This window comes from Montipora capricornis, chromosome 3, assembly GCF_036669925.1.
Source record: "Montipora capricornis isolate CH-2021 chromosome 3, ASM3666992v2, whole genome shotgun sequence".
In the NCBI taxonomy this organism is placed as follows: Eukaryota; Metazoa; Cnidaria; class Anthozoa; order Scleractinia; family Acroporidae; genus Montipora; species Montipora capricornis.
Window position 1 is genome coordinate 23465463 of NC_090885.1, and position 6298 is coordinate 23471760.

A 6298-nucleotide genomic window follows, 5' to 3' on the forward strand; every position below is an offset into this window, starting at 1 on the left:
GTCAATTGTGTGTCTGAGAGGTTTTTGATGTGTTGCTTGCGTAACTCTGTAGTCTCACAAAAACATAGATAATGAATCAAGATTTCACTGTTAAAAAAAGCAATATTTGCCTAAAAAAAAATTCGTGCAGGGGGTTTCACCTGGAAAAAAAATTCCTGCACAAGCAGTGCGCGAAAAAAAAAAATTCGTACAAGCTGAAAATCCCCCACCCCCCCCCCCCCCCATCACTTTTCTAATGGTCCGTCCCTTATGTACCCGTATCCCCGGCCCTCCCATCATTTCGTGAAGTATTATAAGCAGGTGTTGATCTGATAAATACAGAGAAAATATCCACCGGATATAATGCAATTTACCTCGGATACCATTACATCGACTGTAATCCTGATCTGTAACGTTGATAGTTGTTCGTACACGCTTTTTTTTTTTTCACAATATCGAAAGGCGAGAGTAGCATGTCCAAATTATAATATGAAAATAAAATTGGGCCTAATCTCAGGTTATTACAAACCAGACAATTTTTTTTTCGCTCGCGTGTGCACAAAATTAATTCACACCATGGAGTTCTTCCTTATCTTTTATTCAGTCAGGTTTTGAATTTTTCGACTTAAACTCCAAGTCTTTCACCAGTTATGGATATTGTTACTTAAAAGAGCCCTTTTTCTGCCAATAATATTATTCCATAGTGACCACTTTGCCTATATAATAAATATAAATATTTAGCGTCATGCACTCCGAGTCTCAGTGACAAATAAACTAAGATAAGAGCAAAGATTTTCCCCCAAATTTAACTTTTTCCGATAATGGCTGAGGGGAAATTAAAGGAAGAACAAACATTTTAGCCACTGGGAGTTTTTTTTCAGTCCCTCGCCCTCATTGCATCAACTTGACTCGACTGCTTGACTCGCGCTCGCCAGTTAGCTGGCATTGCATTCCGCGTTGGATTTTTAGAGTAGACAAACTGTAACCTGCCTAAGTAGGCTACGTGAGTAGATGCTAGTCTTGCAAAGACGTAATACAAGTTTAACTGATTTTCAGCTCTAAAAAACCAGATGATATTTGATTGTTGTTTCCAGCCATCAAATATTCGAGTTTCGCGACATTCCTAAATACCAACGGATCCAGGCAGTCATGTGGGCATAGCAAATGGCGAAAAAATAAATAAGGAAAGAACTATTAAAGTTAAACATTCCGTTCCTAATATGTCTTCGTTGCCTATGTCGTCGTTGTCTATGTCTATATGACCACCTTGTGTAACAACACAGAAATTAAACAACATAACTTTTTTCCCCACGTAGATCAAGTACAATTTAATTATTTAATTAGCACGTACTCTGTAATGGTTTTATTACACGGTGTCTTTTTCTCAGTCCAGAGTCGGGGCCCACGGTTCACAGTCCCCAATCAAGTTTTTGCCGACCGTTTAGCGAGCGAAATCTGGGAAACTGCGATTGAAACCTCTTTTTATTTCGCTGTTGCTTCTCTGTTGCGCCAAGAGAAAGAAAAAATCCTGTTGAGCACGCTGAAAGTTTCTTGCGGCTTTGCGTGAATACGTTTTTGGCGGTCTATTTGTCGAACTGGGACAACGAACCTGTACGTCATTGGCGTTATCGGACTTATCGAGGAAGTAATGGAGAAGGACTTAGAGTAAAAGATCCATTACAGGATCGGAAAGAAGTTACCGAGGAAAATGGGGTCCTCTTAACCTCTCAAGATTTCGGGAGCCGCGGACGGAGATCCTTCCGAAGGAGAGTTATCATCCTCTACCCATTAGCAATTTGAGCTGTCAAAAGCAATGAAATTGCAACCTACAAGAAGAAGACACCTGGTTGACAAGTATGCGTCTTTAACAAGTCGAGAAGAGGATGGACACTAAAAATTGTAAATTTTCTTTCCTATTTATATTTTCCCAGGTACTCCGGTTTCTCATGTCATTTCTAGTGTTCTTGTTTAGCGCTATTCATTTCTGGCAGCGTGTTTGGTCTCATGTAACATATCACAGAATTTAAGGTTTCCTACAAACATGACGTATATAGTTTTAAACATCCCGGCCTCGGTTGTTCAAAAGGTGGATAACGCTATCCATCGGTTAATCACTATATCCAGCAGATAAATACTTGCAAAACCAATTGAGTTATCCAGCGGATAGTGATTTATCCAGTGGATAGCGCTATCCACCCTTCAAACTGGGGCCTGTTAATATTATCTTTGGGCGCTTTCCATTTGACAGAACTGACCGGCCAGACCAGGCATTTGGAAGGTTTAACTCTAAAACGCCTTCAAATTAACACTCTTCGAGGATGATATACACTCTTCCGGAAGAAGAAGAGGGCTTATCATGCAAGTGTTCCTTGAAATTGTTGGATTTTCTCTGCAAACTGACGGGTCTGGCCGGCCAGTTCTGAGACAAAAGGAAAGCGCCCTTAAATGGCCATAGAGCACCAGCAACGAAGAGAACATTACCTTAGTTGTGGAGATTAGTGCCATGTCGTCAGTGACTATAATTTCTTCAAATAACATGCTAAGTATATTTATACCATTTGTTGCGAACAAATTATTGTTGGACGAGACAAAAAAGTTATTTTTAGTCACCAATTTTGAACAGGGAAACCCTAATCAAACTAAGCAGTTAGATATTGTTCTCTTATATTGCCATAACTATTGTTTATAGCGGAGCTCCGCGCGCGCCGAAGGCGCGCGCGCGCGGAGCACCATAGCTAAGAAAATATGGTAACCCATCGATGTGAGAAAATTTGGTTTTATAGGCATGACGTCATCAACGTCCGTACGTACAACGTACGTCCGTACGTCCGTCCACCCCTTCATGTATGCCAATGTGACCAGTACACGTAAACATATCACGGGCTAATTAAAGTTTAGAGCTCATCCAGGAGGCAATACTACATTTGACACTAACTAGTTTACAGCATACATCTTTGATATTGGACATCAATGTTATGGTCAATTGACACCTGTCAAAACAAGGTATCCGCTGACCAGTATCACGTTACTATATAGCGGGCTCAAGTTAGACCTTATCGAGGTCAGCTGTTTTTTTGAAGTTGACCGCTGACCAGGGACTGGTTGTTGATTGGATCGCAGGCCCAAGCCAGGTCAGACACTCACACACACCTGATCGAGGCTTCATTTTCGTCTGTGGCTCGACGCGCCTACACAGCCACGCTACGTCAGCAAAGCTCTTGACAGTCGATGCTTTTCGAACAAAGGAGACTTTTGTCTGATTGGTTGATTGTGTTGCTTGTACCCAGGTTTTTTCACGCGAGCGCGCGCGAAATAACAAACAAAATGGCGGCCAAAGATGTCTTGTTCGATTACTTGCTCTAGGGATTTTTATAGCAGCAGCGACGTGTACACCTTTTTTTCTTTCGGAATAGCGGTAGTTCAGTGGCAGAAGCTTATTTCTTTTAAGTCTTTCACTTTCGCGTGATCGATTTTTCGTCCGTGGCTTCATGCACAATTGATTTTTCCGAGTTAAATGTTGTCATAGATCGATTGAGGTGGTTGTTCAGCCGAGGCCTTGCTGTCAAGTCTACTAAGGTAAGATGAATTCGCTATTCCTTTTGTTTTATTTATAATCTCAAGCCATAAGTTAGCGCACCCTATTAAATGTCCTTTAAAACAATTATTTTTTATATATGTATTTTATTTTCCTTCCTGTCCACAGAAACATTATACGAAATGCCAGCGTTGTCAACGCCTTCTTCACCAGTTCCTACAATGTACTAGTTACAATTAGCAACGTGTGTGGAGGATTTACTAAATTGCCATGGATTGAAATCGGAGGGTAGATAATAAGGGTACTGTAGTAATTTGTAGGTAGTTGATGAATGTGCCAGCTATTGTTATTTCCTGTTATTCTGGGCCTTTTAAATTCGCTGGTTTTTCAGAAAAAATTATGTATTTTTTGTGCTTGTGGCTGGAGAAAAATGTACTAAGCTTGTACTTCATGTTGATTTAAAGACAATAATTTTGGACCTCTCAATGATGACTTCAATTAGGCATTTCCATTACTTTTCCTGTTCACGTGCAAATGCTGCTATTTTGTTTCTACTTTTAGGTTAAAAAACCCCCGATTTTCTCATTTTCTGACCATTTTACCCACTTGACACCCTGTAAATATTTGGTTAAATTGTACATCATGTGGAGGGGAAACCTCTGCAATGCAGCATGCCAAAACACTGTATGGAAGATAATTCATTGTTTAACTATTGTCATTAATGTGCCATCCAGAGGCTCGCTGGCTGTTGAAACAAAAGGTTCTTTTGTTCCTGTGGTTGGCACATCAATGCTTGTCATCAGATATCTACCCTATATATAGATGAACTTCTAATTCACAATAGCTCTGAACTACCAAGTGTTTATTAACTTTAAATTTAAAGAAAAGTAAATATCTTATCTTCAATCCTCATCAGAAAGTAAATTTCAACTTACTTCCTTCATTAAACTTAGCTGGTCAATGCCTTGAACCAGTTTCAATCTTAAGATACTTGGGTATGATATCTATATTGGCCATCACCTTTCCTGGCATGATCATACTCATTATATTTGTAACAAAGTTAGTAAAATTAATGTATTAATGTCACAATCAAGGTTACGCGTTGTCAGTAGACATTGTCTAAACAATATCTTTTAGTATAAATACACAGGTGATTATACAAAATCGCGCTCTCATTGGCTTGCTATCTCGGATTATCAGCCGATAATCACCTCGACCGACAAAATGGCTGCCAGTAGTCATTTTGCCACTGTAAGTGAAGATGATTTCGTATTGAAATGTTTTTTTCTTCTCTTTTTTGAAATAATGACCTGTGTATTTATACTAAAACAATAATTATTATTCACCTCAGGCTCAGTGATTATCGGTGAATATTCACCTCGACTTCGTCTCTGTGAATATTCACTGATAATCACTGAGCCTGAGGCGAATAATTGTGAATTATTCACTTATTTAGCGATATTTACTGTATGGCTCTATGTTGCAGGGTAGTGATCATGAAAACCCATTGTCACAGCTTATAAAATTCAAAAAACAAAGTTATTATAATCATTCATGATGTTCTCCCATCCCACATTATGTTTCCTTAGGTCTATTGAAATTTCACGATATTGCTAAAATGTACACATTTATTAGTGCATGATCGTCTTTGTGGCGATAAGCCATGTAATTTTTTCCATATTACTGGTTTCGGAGCAACATAATCATTCAACTCAGGATGCATCTTTGTAGTATTTATTTCTTCATGCTATAGCCAATGTAAGAAAATTCTGCCTATCTATTATTGGAAAATACTTTTGGAATGACTTCCTCTTTATAATCAAAACAGCACATCTAAAATCCTATTTTAAAAAAGCAATTTTTGAACACTATTTTGCTCAGTACTGATTTCCTAACAGGTACTTGCTGGTACGTACTCCGGTATTATAAGTCTAAATATTGCAACTGAATGGGATATCCTGTTCTGTAGATTGAGTACTATTTAAAGTTAAGAATATAATATTATTCTTTCTCTGAGATTGTTGTTAATTTGAATATATTCACATTATGGATTACATTCACAAATGTTTTACCTGGTTATGTCATTTTGGAATGTATTTATATATGAATCAGTGTCAATCTCCTTTTTAGTATAGTTAACTATATACCATTTATTTCTATTGGTGGTATAGTGTATATAATTACGTTATTTGTAATAATTTCGTTTTTTTCCCTCGCCTGAAGCAGTTTTATACAAATGTAAATAATACTTTGTGTCCGGGCCGGACATTTGAAGCGGCAATTAGGCGAGGATACCACAAACATCCTTCAACAACACAACGAGTTTAATGACAATGTAGTAAATCTTTGACATTATGACAACCAGCGATGTCGACCTTTCATCTGTATTACTACCTTTGACAAGCCGTAAAAACCTAAGAAATATGACAAACATTAGCTAGCGAATCGGAACTAGAAACGGAGACTATCCAGCAACTCACCATATGATGAAAGACGGCATAAGCAAACACAATTCACAACTAAGCGTTCTTTCACGAGCGTTTTCTCCACGTGCGATTTAGAAGAGCAAAATTACTGAAGTATTATGGTCTACATGCACGTCATTTCCATGGAAAAAACCGGAACCGCGGAACGGACTTAACATTAACGATACGTTGAGGAATAGCCTCAACATCCCGGGGGGTAGGGCTGAGCAAACCCGACAACTAAGAAATTTAAACTTAGCCTAAGTGTTCAGCGTTCAGGTATGTCAATTTCACAGCGTTCACATCTTCCCTCTGTTAA